The sequence below is a fragment of the Chelonia mydas genome, chromosome 1 (assembly GCF_015237465.2).
Source record: "Chelonia mydas isolate rCheMyd1 chromosome 1, rCheMyd1.pri.v2, whole genome shotgun sequence".
Taxonomy (NCBI): Eukaryota; Metazoa; Chordata; order Testudines; family Cheloniidae; genus Chelonia; species Chelonia mydas.
Window position 1 is genome coordinate 51,590,210 of NC_057849.1, and position 16,479 is coordinate 51,606,688.

The 16,479-nt window shown below is 47.4% G+C and overlaps 1 protein-coding gene across 2 annotated transcripts in view; it reads left to right on the forward strand.

The window, feature by feature from the left end:
• The first annotated feature begins 1,315 nt into the window (after positions 1–1,315).
• The window catches only part of SERTM1 (serine rich and transmembrane domain containing 1), a 34,577-nt gene continuing 19,413 nt past the window's right edge, over positions 1,316–16,479 (forward strand). The window contains exon 1 of one of the 2 annotated variants that reach the window (XM_037889676.2): positions 1,316–1,419. The gene's annotated coding sequence lies outside the window, so the exon portion shown is untranslated. Of the gene's footprint in view, positions 1,420–1,444; positions 1,675–16,479 lie in introns of those variants that run through there. The other variant, XM_043531966.1, reaches the window with a different exon arrangement.

Below are 16,479 nucleotides of genomic sequence, written 5' to 3' on the forward strand. Positions count from 1 at the left end.
CACTAAACAGCTTAAGCGAGAAAGTGACTCACCCAATGTCAAAGTGAATGAGTGGTGGCAGCGGGACTATAACTAGAATTCTGACTTTAGTCCATTGTTGCAAGAATTAAACTGTATTCCCACCTTCAAACATGGAGCAGTAGCAATGGGGAGTGCAGATAGAAAGCAGGTCGTAGGGGGTGTACACTTATCAAACAAGGGTATGAGGGAAGGCTTAAAAAGGATACCTGTTTTCTGAAGGAGGGAATTCCTTCCTCCCTCCTACTAGCCATCACTATGAAGAGCTAAGCTTCTCATGACTAGCAATTCAACCTCCATGGACTAGGACCTGTGGAGAAGGAGGGAGGGTGGGAATGGAATTCGAGCTCAATCACACTGGGCTGGCAAAGGGGAAGAAAGAGTGAGCATTGGAAGAGAGATAGAGTCATATACACACAGAGCAACACACACTGAAGGAGAGAGGAGGCTGGGGAAAGAGGGAGGGGTGGGTGGAAGGATTCACACGGAACAAAGGTGTTCAGGTGGAGGGTGAGGGATTCACACAGAACAGGGGTGGTGGGGGTGAAGGGTGCGGGATTCACACAGAACGGGGTGGTGGGGGTGAAGGGTGCGGGATTCACACGGAACAGGGAGGTGGGGGTGGAGGTGTGGGTGGAAGGACTCACATACAGAACTGAGGTGGTGGGGTAGAGGATGAGTGATTCACACAGAACAGGGGCAGTGGGGGACTAGGGTGAGGGATTCACTCGGAACAGGGTGGTGCAGTGGACGGTGAGGGATTCACAGGGAACAGGTGGGGTAGCTGTGGGGTTGGAGGGTGCGGGATTCACACAGAACGGGGTGATGGGGGTGGAGGGTGAGGGATTCACACGGAACAGGGGCGGTGGGGTGGAGGGTGAGGGATTCACACGGAACAGGGGAGGTGGGGTGGAGGGGCGGGGGGAAGGATTCACACACAGAACAGGGGCGATGGGGTACTGTGGAGGGTGAGGGATTCACATGGAACGGGGTGGAGGAGTGGGTGGAAGGATTAACTGGGAACAGGGGCGGTGAGCTGGAGGTGTGGAGGGTGAGGGGTTCACACACGGAACAGAGGCGGTGGAGGGTGAGGGGTTCACACACGGAACAGAGGCGGTGGGGTGCCGGGGTGGAGGGTACGGGGCTCACACACACCCAGTCCCGAGGCACAGTGCAGCAGCCGGGCTGTGGAGAGCCGCTGTCATTACAGCTGCGGCAGGGTGGTGCCGGGCGCGCTGATTGGCCGCCTGCCGCCCGGCCCCGCCCAGGGCAGGGGGGCCGCGCTCTCTCCGGCTGGCGCGGGGATCTGAGGGGTAAGACAGCCAGGGGCAGCCGCCCCGCTCGCTCCGGTCCCACTCGTTGCAGCCAGACTGGGGGACCTCGGGCCATTTCCCAGAGCAGGTCAGTGAGCTGCCCGCAGGCTGGGGCTCTCCCGCAGGCGGTCCGTAGGAATAACGGGGGTTGCATGGGGAGACGTGGGGGCCCTCTGGCGTGACCCCTCTGGCGCGGCTGGGCAGCGGGAGCTGAGCGGCGCGGCGATGGTTGCGGTCTCCCAGGGCTGCCCGTGCCTCATTTCAGTCCCGGCCTCTAGCGGAGCAGCCAATTCGCGGGACTTTAGAGCCGGATAATCAAGAGCTGCGGAATCGCCTCCAGTTGGTGAGCGCTGGGGAGAGCGAGGAGCGGGCACTGGGGGTTGGTTTCCAGGCAGGCTCTCTCTTCCGATGAAGAGGGAGTTTGCTCTGTGCAATGTCAGGGAGGCATGGAGCCCCCCGCCCCTCCCTCGTCCCACTGAAAACCTCGTTTATTCAAAGGATACCAGCCTCCGGAAACATCACCCCGGGCGCCTGCCTGAGCGGCACGGCCGCGGGCTGGCTCTGCTCGGGGCATGGGGCGGGGAGGCGTTTTCCGCCCAGCGTGGTGGAGAGATTCGCCAGCTGGGCAGAACCCACCAGCCTCTCAGGCTGTTCCGGAGCTGAACCGCTCACTTCCCAAAGGGACAGGGGAGAATCTGCTTTGGTTTATTGCCTGACTTCCCCTCCCACCATGGTCACTTCCCAGAGAGGCAGCTTGGTCCATTCATCCTGCTCGGCGGAGCAAGGATCGGTCAGTTGCAAAAGAAGAGTGATACCCTTAGGTTCAGATGTTTACAGCGCTGGGTGTGGGGATGCTGCTACGTTGAGGGGTCGGGGAGAAGGGCTGGGAGTCCGTCCCTTTCCGTGGTGGGATTTGTTTGCTGCACAACTTTCTCTGCACCTCCTGAAAAAATTGGTTGCATAAAAATTGGGTTTAGTGTGGATCGATTCCAGGCGCGCCTATGTCAATTATAACCCCGTTAAGTGTGCATGCAGCTTACTTCTGGAGCGTGGTGTATAGTGGACAGAGAACTAAAAGGATCCGTTTCTGAATGTCTGCAGTCTTATTATTATTCTCAGTTCTTCCCCGATAAGAATAGTAAGATGTGAAAGCAAGTAGTGTGGATCTGGCTAATGACAATGCCGTGTAATTTCTGAAGCGATCCTTCTCACTTTTTCATTACTGAGTTATGCATCATTAGTTTTCTCGAAGTACCCTGCTGAAACTGATAGTTGTCTGTGTTGGTGGATGGGTGGGTGGGGAATTAACATACTTTTTGCTGTTTCAGATTATAGTTTTTCTTGAGTCGTTTGCTGTACAATTTCACTGCTTAGGCTTTTAATACAATGTGATACCCAAAGCGCTGCCTAAAAGTCACTAAACGAAAATGATTCATGCTTTTTCAGCAAGAGAAGAAAACAGTTGCAGAGCTCGAATCTGCTTCCCTGAAGTCAATAGGAACTTTGCCTTTGACTCCGCTGAGATCAGGATCTGGTCCTTAATTAAGAAGGGGGAAAAATCTTTGCAGTTGATTGGAGTTCTGGCTTGCTGCACAGGAGTTGGGGTATTTTTCTGCACTCTACTGAGCCAGTGTGGTGTGCTTTCTTCATGGTCTGAGTTGTCTGATTTCAGTCCTTGGTCAACATATCACACCCAGTCAAAGATACAGATAGATATGTACTATTTATCTCAGAATCTATCCATATCTCAGGCCTTCCATCACTATATATTGCACCTGATATTCCCGAGCACCTGATATTGACAGGTGAGATAAATGTTGAACAACATATTAGTAATGTTAACAGAGCTTTCAAAACAGGATTTGAAAGCCTGACAATTATAGGAAACCCCCTTCTGTCCCCTCTGCATCAGGATGAGTTACTTAGTTATTGTAGTTAGAAAGAAAATACTGGATATTTTGTCTTTTCTGTGCCATAAAAGAAAGGGTAGTAATCAATGACATCTAATTTGTGGATTGTTTTGTCTGTTTTCCTTTGTGGCTTTATTGTTTTCAAACATGATGTGATGGAGTAGGGTACTATTTTTGTCCTTATTGGTCTTTTCTTGACCCATTCAAGTCCTTAAAAATCAAAAAGTACTTTTTTCATTTCAGAGAAATTGTTTTGTCTTCAGGCACAGGGACGAAATCTTTCAACGAGTCCAGGTGATGGACTGTGTCCATGAATTGTCTCTTTTCAGAATGGAAAGGATGCAGAGTCAAAATAGGCACATGTTGGTTTCTATTCTTTAACTATCGTGCCAAATGAAAGTTCTATAGTGCAGAGCTTGATTTGTTACTGTACTACATATTCTGGAGCTCTGGACATAGTTTGGGTTGCCACTGGCATTACATCCCACATTGTTTTTGTGTGGCTATGACAGGAGTTGTTTCCATTGAAAATGCGTGGCAAAATTCCCATTGAGTTTACAGCAGGATCAGGCTTAGACAGTACAATATAGAAAAAATATAAGTTGATGCATCTGCAGAAAAGTACATGCTCCCAAATCAGTTTCTTCCCAAATAAAAGCCAGGAGGTGTTGCAATGTCATCAGTATAGCATGTTTAATGCGAGGTGATGAAGCTTGGGACAGAAAGCAGGGAAAGGGAATTCTCACTGTCCTTGCATTGCAAAACAGGCAGGAGAGAGAGAGAGAGATGTGAGGAGATGGTTAAAAAGCTAAACATTTGCCAGAGAATGTAACCGTTGTAAAAGCATATAAAAGATATCATGCATAATAAATCAGATTAAACATAATTCAGAGGAAATCATAGTAACATGGTAGAATGTACTAATAGTAGAGTCACATTTTGACGACTGCAGAGTTCTAGCATACTGTACATAGTACTGGGCATTTTATTGTGAAAAAGGATATGACTGAAATGTAGGGATGTATGGGGGTAATCTTCCCAGTTCAGAGACTCAAGAACCAAGGATTATGGAGTCATGGATCGATGCAGGACTGGAGCTGTTCCATACTAATCCCTTATGACTTTGCTTTTTAAATTCAAATTGGCCATGGTCTTAGATCTCCAGGCTGGAATGGGCTGAAATGAATCATGGCTTGGAACCACCCATACTTCATCCTCTTTGATATTTTTACTCTAAGGGCTTGTCCACATGAGGGATTTTTGCACAGGTGTCACTGCTTATTGCCTGCCTTGCTAACCCATACCTTCCCTTGGGCAGGGTCACATCATGTGATATGAAGGGTCAAGAAACAAGCATATCCCTCCATCCTCTCACAGCCTTTTAGATGGTATTAAAAGATGTCTTTAAAGATGGTAATAACTGTCCTCTTTGGGGAGAAGAGAGGAAGTTAATTTACATAGACTGGAGCAGCTGTTTTTGATAAAGTCAGTTCTGGTTTCCTAGAAGACAAAACAAGACAAACACACACAAGAGAGGAGAGGAGAGAACAGCAAAGACATAAAATGCAGCTCTCTGTCTCTGGTGTGGACTCTCACTTGAAACCTCACTGCTGGAAGAACACAGGTACAGCACAGAGTCTCATCAGCCACTCCGACACCTGGCAAACTTGTACCAGCATCGGGCTTGCTAAAGCGTTGCATTGACTACCATTCTGCTCACAGGCTTACTGCAGTGTTGCAAAATAAGCAGTCCTGGCTGGCTAAGCCATTCTCTTATTCCTCTCCTTTTCCCCTCTGTGACTATCCAATAAGAAAGAGAATAATTCAGGGAGGGGGAAGGAAAAGGACATGACGGGGGAGGAGGAAGGGAGAGAAACGGAAGTCTCACATGCCAGGTGATGTTTGGTATACACCTGGAGCCAATGGAGGTGATGATGTCACCTGAGTCCCTCCCTCTGTTCTTCTCTGGTCAGGACGTTTCGCAGGATTAGGATGAAGGAAGTCTAGGGTCCCAGGAACCAGTGGGAGTGACAGCCATGATGCTGACATTCAGCGCTTTCTCTTCTTTCAGCTAACAATTGTAGTGTTCATTTCCATTCTGCTAATTTTCACCCCAAAGTCTCTTTTTGAAGACCCCAAAAGGGAGTGATGAGTGGAATAGCCCATCCCCTCATTATTTTGGCCACCAATTACGCCAAATTTATGACACACCAATTTTGGTCCATTGATTTTTCAGTCCCATGTGTTTCTTGTTTTCAGGCATGATCTTAACACAGCCCTTAAATTATATCAGTAGGCCTTTTTGTTTAGGCTAATCTTTTTGTCTCCCTTTTGCATCTTTTCCCATCAACATTTATTGTTATTGGTTATTGTGACATTTGATAAACTTGCACTCACTTTTTACAGTTGAGTTCACAATTAGGGTAAATACCTAAGCTCAGTTACCACAACGCTCCTCATTAGTTAATGGGGAAACTGACAACATGACAGCCCTAAGACTGTATTCTTTGGAAACAAGGATAATGGGATCCCATGCGGAATTTTCTGATCAACGTTATTTTGAGCGGTATCAAACCATAGGAGCCCAATCCTGCAAACCCTTAGTCTCACGAGTGAATGTGTGACTAAAGAGTGTGTTACTTGTGTAATGTGAATGCGGGACGCTAATAAGGACAACATGCATAGGGTTAATTGTGTCTTGTAGGTGTAGCCTATAGTAAATGATGCTGCAGAGCTGCACTGCCCCAAATACCAGGAAGCCATTCTACCTCAGGGACACAGAATACCTGCCAGAGCTCCTAACTGGGCAGAGACTGTATGCCTGCTACCAAACCCCTTGAAGAGGTGCAGCTTAATTCCCCTTGTGTAGCCAGCCAGCTTTGTGAGCCAGTGTATTGTTGCAGGGGGAGGGAGTGGAGCATGGCACAGTGCATTCCCGGGGGATTGAGGATGGAGTAGCCCTCTTTGCTCCCTGCCATGCAGGCACTGGAATTCTCTCTGATCCTTACATGGGGACACACACTCCCCACTCCTCTACTGCTTTCCTGCATAAGGGCCAGGCAGGATTTGTTCCAAAGAGAGCTCCTCACCGACCAGAAGACACTTAGATAGGAACAGAAAGGCATGTTGGTGTTTGAGGAGATGGGCATGAACGCGTGCTAACAGCAAATCACACGCTAACAGAATTCAGCTGCCATTTGTTTGGGCACAGATGGTGCCACCGTTACTCACATTGACCAGCACCTTAGTCCACGAACCCTGCTGATTTTCATTGGATTTTTCACAGCCTAAGGTCCTACTCTCCGTGCATGAGGCTGGCAGAACCTGACCCAGCCTGAATGACAAACGGGGCCATCCGACAGAGCTAGTTGAATTTTTTTCAACAACTAGTTTTCATTCAAACTTAATTGAGAATGGAATGTTTCATGAAAAAGTGGGATTTGAATTAAATCTTGCTGTTTTTCATTAAAAAAACAACCGTCCCCACCACAGAACTTGCAGTTTTAACAGAAAACTTCTCAGTTTGGGTTGCCAACAAACAAACAAACAAAAATCAGATTTTTCAGGGTTTGTGGGGATTTTGGTAGGTTGATGGGGTGTGTGTGTGTGTGTTTAGCAGTAACAAAACCAAACCATACCTGAATACCTGACAATCTGAAACAAACAATGAAAAAAAATCATTGACTTTTTTGCAGGGGAGAAAAAATCTTTTCCCCAGCAGATCTATTACAAGACCCCTTCCTTTGGGGAGTCAATGTGGGGGAGGTAATATCTTTTTATGGGACCAACTTCTTTTGGTGAGAGAGACAAGCTTTTGAGCTTATGTAACACCGACAGACTCCGGTCATCGGCGAGCAGGATCAAACCTGGGACCTAAGGAGCTAAATGCATGAGCCAAAAGCCATATGGCTGGTAGCTAAGGCAGTACAGCAGACTCATTAATTTCTCTAAAAGAAAAGGAGTACTTGTGGCACCTTAGAGACTAACAAATTTATTTGATGCATCCGATGAAGTGAGCTGTAGCTCACAAAAGCTTATGCTCAAATAAATGTGTTAGTCTCTAAGGTGCCACAAGTACTCCTTTTCTTTTTGCGAACACAGACTAACATGGCTGCTACTCTGAAACCTGTCATTAATTTCTCTCTCTCTCTAAGTGGTCTTGGAGCCACTAGATGGGACAGAACACCACATGCAGGAGGTGTGTGGGTTACATACTTCCCCTAGCTGAGGAAGTGCATCCCGAGCTTCAGAGACTTCCCAGTTGAAATCCCAGATGAGCCCCCACTTGTAACACCGACAGACCCCGGTCATTGGTGCGCGGGATCGAACTTGAGAGCTTTGGAGCAAAATGCATGAGCTAAAAGGCATGTGTCTGGTAGCTACGGCTGTAGCGCTCTCTCTCTCTCTCTAGGTCATCTTGGTGCCACTAGATGGGACAGAACACCACACCCCGAAGGTGTGTGGGTTACACTTACACAGAGCTCTTCAGGTCTGGGAAAGAAGAGCACTGTGTAAGTTTGAAAGTTTCTCTCTCTCACCAGCAGAAGTTGGTCCAATAAAAGATAATATCCTAGGACCAACGTAGTTTCAGCAACACTGCATACAATAATTCCTTTGAGTCAGATTCAGCCTCCTCCTTACTTGGGAGGGCACCAGGCTTTCCCTCCTTGTGTGGTCAGGAACAATTGCAGTCCTTGCTGAGGAGTTCAGAGATCGCTCCCTATTTACTCCCACAGAGGTGCAGGGAGGAGGCAGGATCTTGGCCCCATCCTCCTCCCCCAAACTCACTGGCCCGTAGAGCAAGTGTGGATATGTGCTCATCAAGGCAGAATTCCTCTCTGAGTTATAATTGGGGCAGTACCATGATGGACTCCCCCTTAATAATAGACTCTGCATAAATGGCACAACTGAGCCTTTGGGAATAGCTTTTAAAGGCATTAAACAGATATTAGAAGGAATAAAAAGTGTGTGGTACAACCGCTTATCCAAAGGACCTTATGTAGATGCGCTTCCTGATCTTCTGAACTAACTAGTCCTTCTCAAATAGTACTTCTCATATAATTCAAAACTCAGCCCTGTCCGTCTCAATGGGTACAGCTGCCATTTGAATATGAATGAACACATTCCAATCGACTTGAGGATGAATTAGTTTTTGCATTGCAGCTCCAGAGTGTAATCCAAAGTGTAATAATTTTCGGCTGTTTTCTTTGCTATGTATGGGAGCCACTGCATGGTATGTAACAGTAGAATAAATCAGCAACTGCAGTGTTCAGTGTGAAAGGAATTTGTTCATGAAAGTCCTCTGTAGACAAAAGAGACATGGAACACAAGTGCAATCATTTGTATTTTTCTTGTTTGCGGACAATGTGCATTTTGAAGAGACTTATGCTTCTTCCCTCCAGAGAGTCTTTCTGAAAGAAATGAGGAGTAGACAGAGGTTCTATTCTGGGAGGTGCTGGATATTGAGGGTGCTCAGCACCTTTCAGAATTTAGTTTTTTGAGCTGTCTGCTTAGTAGGGTTATTATGTGATGATGACCCATTTCCTTAAGGGGCACCAACACTTAGTCCAGAATGGGGAGAGGTTTCCAGGATAGTGTCATGATGTTTTTGGGCGGAACGGTGTAATAAATGTAATCAAAACATTTGGATTTCAACAGAGTACTTAGCAGTCTTGGTAGCACTAGGTAATTTTCTTGATTGAATTTGGACAGGCTTAAGCCATAAGTAATACAGTGATAGAAGAGATAAAAGCAACATACCAATGCATTAACATTTATCTCTAGAGAACTATTTCTCAAGAGTCGTTCACACCAAATGTACTGAAAGGGTAGAGATTTGAAATATAAAGACTATGTGGGTCTCTTTTTCCTTTCAGGGAGGATCTTTTTGAAAGTGGCACTATTTGTTTTAATCTGTGTGGTCTGGGACTGTTTCCTCATGTACAGTCAATTTAATCTGCATTGCTGAAGACAGCACATGGGCCAGATTCTAATCTTAGATGTGTGATATGTAGTGCTAAACAAAATCTGTTGCTGCCCTTGTGCAGACCTTGTGCTTACTGATGGGTCTCTCAAGGTAAGAAAACAAAATGGGACAGGGACAGGGTCTGTCTTTTTGTTATATGTTTGTACAGTGCTTAGTGTAGCAGAGGAGCCTGTAGCCGCTACCACAATATAAATAATACCTATGAATTATTCATAGTAGTATTTATTTTATTAAGATCTGAGCCAATGCAAGCCCACCTGAGATTAGAATCTGGTTTTATGACTCCAAAGCTGAAAGCAGTGCCACAGGAAAGCAAGCTGTCAAGGCTCCTCATTCACTCCCTTAGGAGGGCTGAGGAGAAGGGTAGTAGTAGGATGACATGGTCGTAAAACAGACTAAAAGGGATTTTTTTTATAGGGCTGTCAATTAATCACAGTTGACACCAGGCCAGCTCTACGTTTTTTGCCACCCCAAGCAGCAAAAAAACCCAACCAAACAAAAACACCTGCCGAATCCACCGCCAGGAGGGAGGGAGCTGCTGCCGAATTGCCGCCAACGGCGAGACCCACCCGAGTCAGAGGAGTCGCCACCGAATTGCTGCCGCAGGAAACAACGGAGGGGCCTGCTGCCGGGGCTGCTGCCGGAGTGCCGCCCCTTCAGCAGCGCCGCCCCAGGAACCAGCTTGCTTAGCTGGTGCCTAGAGCCGGCCCTGGTTGACACAAGCGATTAATGCAAGACAAATTAACTAGATTAAAAATAATTGTGATTAATCAGTTTTAATCACACTGTTAAACGATAGAATACCAATTTACATTTATTATAAATATTTTTGGATTTTTTCTACATTTTCATATATACACAGAATACAAAGTGCACAGTGCTCACTTTGTATTATTCTTTATTACAAATATTTGCATTGTTAAAGATAAATAAAATAGTATTTTTCAGTTCACCTCATACAAATACTGTAGTGCAATCTCTTTATCATGAAAGTGCAATTTACAAATGTAGAATTATTAGGGCTGTCAGTTAATCACAGTTAATGCATGCAGTTAACTCAAAATAAACTAATATGTTATTTCTTTTTTAACAAATGTTAATTGTACACCTCTGGAGATGGGACTTGGCAGCGGCCAGGTGGGGAGGGAGGCAGGCACCAGCTGTGGTAGTGAGGAGTAGGTGGCCAGGGACAAGAGACTCCATAATATCCAGTCCAGATGTGCAGATTACTGAAATACCTTGCACCTCCTACCCCCCACGAAAATCTATTGATTTCTTTTACATGAGGAGAGGGGTAAGAGCAATCACCAGCAGCCACAAGGACACAAAGCAAGGACAGGGAGCTTTGGAGCCACTGCCACAGGACCCTACCCCCTAGGTGACCCCAGCAGCAGCCCACCCACCCCCGCTGCACTAAACAATCGTGACCCTGTCCTGTGATCTGTGGGTGATTTGGGGCAGCCAGTTAAACACCTTTCAGGGGGAAGAGAGGAGCCCAGCCCCCCGCTGCCTGCACCATCCCCTCCCTTCTGGACAGGGCTGGCCTTAAAGGTGGGCCACCACCCAGGGCACTGTGCTCAGGGGGGTGCCGCTGTGTGCCTCAGGCCAGGGGTGCCCCTCCTCCTCCCACTGCCCTGCTCAATTGCAGCTCCTGCCTCTGCCCCCTGACCCCAGGGAGCCTCCACTGACCAAGCTGCTGTGGACTGGGAGCTTGCCTTCTGCCTGCTGTGCAGAGCAGGGGAAAAGGGGCTGATGTCAGGGTGTCCCCCTCCTCTGCCCAGGTACTCAGTCACCACTGAGCTGTGGTTGGGGAACAGGGAGAGCTTGTCTGCGGCTGGCTCAGGAGTGAGTGTTGCCCTCAACAGCTACTGCTCGCTGAAAAAAGTGTTCGGGCTCCTGAGTGCCCTGCTTAAAAAGACAGCGCTTCCCCCGCGCACATACACACACTTTCCCCGCCCAACACACTTTCTCCTGCCCTCAAACACACACGCAATCTCTCACACCAAACCAAAATCTGAAATGGCACCCCTGGTGAGCCAGGAGTGGCCAGAGGGCTGCAGGAGGGCCATTGGCTCTGGCAAGATGCAGCCCCCGTGCGATAGCATGGAGCCCGCCTTGAGCTGCAGGCCAGGTGCTTGGCGCCACAAGCCACAGCAGCAGTGCAGAAGTAAGGGTGATGATACACCAGGCCATCCTTATTTCTGATTGACTGAACAAGAAGTCAAAACCAAGAACAAAATTGCAAGACGCATAGATGAACATGATTTGTTGGGGAAGAGTCAACATGGTTTTTTTGTAAAGGGAAATCATGCCATACCAATCTACCGTCTCCAGGATGGTAAAAGAGAGCAGAGAACACTTAGGGCTCCTAATAGTAATAGAGACCATCAACATCTTCTTTAACAAGGGAAATCTGCCCTTCACCCTAAAACATACAGTCGTCTCACCAGAGCTAAACAAGCCATTCCTCCTTGCTACACATCTCCAAACTGTGATCACGCAACAGCTAACCTCCCTTTCCTAGCAAGTTAATAGAGTACCTAGCAAACGACAGGCTCCAGTGCTATCTGCTAAGTGCCAGGATATTGGATCCCTCTGTCAGGCTTCACCAGGGCAAGGTAGAGAACCGGTACTTGTCATTATGTTCTTCCATAGACAAGGGAAATGCATCTGCATACATCCTGTTGGATATCTTTGTGGGTCACTAAATACTGTTGTTCAGTCTCTGTGTGGCTGCAGAGAGGAATGGAAATGCCCTGGAATGTCTCAGGTTCTTCTCTCAAACCAAACACTGATGGTCGTTGTGGGCAACTGTTCCTCAATCTCCAAAGCCCTCACCTGTGGAGGCCCACGGGGCTCAATCCTCTCTGTCTTATTCAGCATCCTTGTGATGCTAGTAGGAGAGCTGCTTAGGCAACATAGGCTGAAGTACCAGTATTACATAGATATAATGCCAGATGACATCTCTCGTCCATCAAACTTAAACAGCACTATCTCCACGCCTCTCCGTGCCTGGCTGAAATCAGCACCTGGATGAAGAGCAGCTGGCTAAAGCCAAACCCAGGCAAGACAGAGGTGATCCTGGGAAGATGAAGGAAGCACTTTGAAATACTTGCTGCCTCTATAACATCCCCCACTACTGTGGAGATCTGCCCTAAGATTAAGTTTGTCCTTTCAAACTCCTCAGTGCTACTAGATGGCTAAATAGCCGTGGCCTCAAAATATGGTCACTACTATCTGCAAATAACCATAAGATTTCACCTCATCCTATCAACACATCTTTTACCTTGGTGATCCAAGAAATCATGATCTCCAGCCTTAATTATTTTTAACTCGTATCTTAGAATGGGAAAGCTCCAACTGGTACAAAACACTGCAGCACGCTTGGTTAGTAGCACAGGTCTCTGTGTACATAACCCTGCTTTCTGCACTGACTCCCCTTTGAGCACAGAGTCCTGTTCAAGGTCTCTGTCCTGATAGTCAAAGCCCTCCATGAGATTGGCTTACCAGATCACGACTCCCCGTATGATCATGAGTGTCGTGATGACCTCCCACAACAGCTGCGTTCTGCTGGAACATTTAAATTGTTGACCAATAGGAGGACACTTGTGAGTGCAGGAGCCAGAACTTGCCCAGGAGCTGGACCTAGTCTATGGAGCTCACTCGTGAGAGAATGAAGAATAACCATTGGCCTCACTGAATTCAGAACTATTGTTAACGCAGATGGAACTCTCAGTTGTAGGGACTTTTAAGATCAGGGAAGGATCATTAGGAAAGACTTTTTAAAAAAAAACATTCCATATCTGTGCTTGGATGGCCATTATAACTATTTGAGCTTACTATGCTCAGCATATAGATTCAATGTAAAGGCTTCATTATTAAATGACTATAGCAAAACAAACTCCTTTAAACAGGAGAAAATTACCTTTATTCAAAGGATTGCTATCCTGACATAAATCCAAGATAGCAGCACTATGAAGGCTGAGACAGAAGCCTTCTGTTTATTACCCGATATACCTGGATATCTGAATGAATTTCAACATGCTGCTAAATATCAATCATACGATGCTTATTTGTACATTAACTTTTATAGAAAAAGTAAATCCAGTACTAGGATGTGATTGGCAAATTCAGTGAAATGGTAATAAAATATGAAGTTTTTCACCTTCAAGTCACCAGTTAAAATCTAGTTCAAATCAGTAGTTACTGAAAGCTGTCACTGTCTGATGGGTGGCCCATGGGCTGAGTTGTTCCAAGTTCAGTTTCTACTGGGGAGGTGTCCACTACAAAAAGCCCATCACAATTAGCACTAATTTCTGTTTCAGGTGAGAGACTGAAATTGAATGGATTCTGAACTACCTTCCAGAACAGAGCTGAGGCACATTAGCAAGGTGTGGGGGAAATACTTCTGCCTCTGCTGTATCTATTCTATGGTTAAATAAAACCTGGTCTCCACTAGCATCTGTGTTACATTCTCCAGCTAGAACTGGCAATAGATAATACTTAGCCCTGCTATAAGTGCAGAGGACTGGACTGGATGACCTCTCTAGGTCCCTTCCAGTCCTACGATTCTATGAATAGTGAGATCACTAAAGCAGACCAACTGCTGCCATTTTAGCCACTCATCACCCAGTGACATGGTGGTTAAAATGCTACAGGCTGGTCTAGATTAGTGCTCCAATGATTGAAGCTGCACTGACGGTAGAGCAGAGTGGTTGGGCACTCAGTGGTTAGTATTCTAAACTAGAACTTGAGGAGTCAGGTTCAATTCCCTGTTCCACCACAGCCTTCCTGTGACCTTGGATAAGACATTTACTCTTTGTGTACCTCAGTCCACCTTCTGTAAAATGGGTGATGATTGCACTTCCCTGCCTCATGGGGTTGTTGTGAAAATAAATACATTTTAAAAAATATGGTTGTGAGGTGCTCATTTAGGATGGTGATGAGGGGATCATATAAATACCAGAAAAAAGGGGAGAGATGGTGGGAGATTCTAACAAAAATACTAGTGTAGCAAGGTCTAAAACATTTCAGTTTTCAGCAATGTGAAACTGGCACTCTTCGTGAGCACTTACAAACCTGTATGATAGCTAAAATATCTCTCAACTCATAGTCCCAAGAGGTCAGAAAGAAACAAAGAAATCAAGGTGCCATCCCTGAAAAAACTTGTAAGGTCTGTGACCGATACACTCAGAAGAAAATGAATATCCCAGGCTTATCTTGGTTCCCCACTCCTCAGCCTTCTTCCCAACTATTTGTAGAGCCCCAGCAACTGTGAAGAAGATCCATTAAATTGCATTTTTGCTGAGGCCAGGTGATGAAAGAAAGTGGTTGAATCAAGATATGGAGAGAGACGCAACTGCATTGTAATAGACTTATAACACTGTGTAACCAAGGTTATCTGAAAAAGTACCCTACTTACTGTGTGTCATGTTGAGATTGCAGCAATCATTTGTAACCCAGTTTAGTCTGCAGTCGGGGACCACTACTGACTCACATACTGCTCAACATTTAATGAAAACAACAAACATATTTGGGTGTCAGGATATTGTATTAATTGATGTTGTCTGCACTGTTGAAAACAGCTCATTGTAATTTTCCTCAAGAAATAGCCTTTCAGAGGGGTGCCATTCAGGGAAAGATGTAAACATGCAATAAATTAGAATAAGATCAGTCAGTGAATTACACTAGAGATGAATGGAAGAATAGCTGACAGGAAAGTAATATTTAAAGAGGAATTCTATTCTGAAAAGTGACCATATAAGAATGGCACAATCATATTCAACAGACCTTCTCCTGGTATGTAGTGTGACAAAGTTCCTGCTCTACCTTGGTGGGTCTTGTGCTTATTTGGCAGATTTGCTCGCCTTGGAGCTTCACGGCAGCCCTCAGCTTGGCCATTTTTCAGAATTCACAGTCCAGGTCGACTCCTCCTGTGTCTGACCAGGAGTTGGGAGGATTTGGGGGGAACCCGGGCCTGCCCTCTACTCCGGGTTCCAGCCCGGGGTCCTGTGGAATGCAGCTGTCTAGAGTGCCTCCTGGAACAGCTGTGCGACAGCTACAACTCCCTGGGCTACTTCCCCATGGCCTCCTCCCAACACCATCTTTATCCTCACCATAGGATCTTCCTCCTGGTGTCTGATAATGCTTGTACACATCAGTCCTCCAACAGCCCGTGTTCTCACTCCCAGCTCCTCACACGCACACCACAAACTGAAGTGAGCTCCTTTTTAAAACCCAGGTGCCCCGATTAGCCTGCCTTAATTGATTCTAGCAGCTTTTTGATTAGCTGCAGGTGTTAACTGTGTTTGTAGGGACACAGGGGGTGTGGCACTGAGCTGCCCCCCGATCTATCTGTGTCCTCCCAACCCCCACACCACGATCTTCACCCCCCCACTCCACCATCTTTGCTGGCTGTCTAACATCTGCCTCTGGACTCAGCTGCTCACCCTGATTCCACCGCGTGGGCCAGAAGCACCAGCCAACCAAACAGGACTCTCTGGACAAGCGTACGGTGGTTCATGTGCCCCCCCACCCCTGAATTGTCCACCCCACAGCTTGTCCCTTTCTACCTGACCCCAACTCCTGTTAATCACCTGCCACCGCCACCGCTGGGGCATCGGCAATGGAGGGCACCAGGGTGACCTCCGCCGCTTCCATGCCCATTGCCTCCCCAGACTCTAGGGAAGCCTCCCCAGCCAGCGGGAAAGGCCAGGGCAAGAAGAAGGGGAAGGGCCCCGCTAAAACCACCGGGCCCTCCATGGCAGGGGCCACCCCCACTGCTGCAGCGCCGCCACCGACCACGGCGTCCTCTCCCGCTGTCCCCTCCACCAGCTCTGCGGATGTCCCTCCCTCAGCTCCCAGGACGTATGCCCGGGCGGCGGCAGTTCCCCTGCCTGCCGCCTCGTCATTTCTCCCGCCCACCGCCTCCGCCACCATCAATAGCGGCCGGGGCCTCTTTCCCACCATGACAAGGAAGCACGGTGTTCGATGCCTCCTGGTGCCTGCCTCGCCCCATGTGGAGACCTATGTGCGGGCGTTGGTGAGGGTGGTGGGGCCCTTGGCCATTGTGGCGGCTTCCAAAATGTACGGGAAGGTCGTTTTCTTCTTAGCATCGGAGGCTGCCACCCAGGAAGCGGTGGAGAGGGGCCTGGCGGTGGGGGGAGTGTTTGTCCCCCTAGAGCCACTAGAGGACCTGGCGTCCGCCTGGTCCTGACCTCTGTCCCTCCTTTTCTCCCCAATGCTGCCCTGC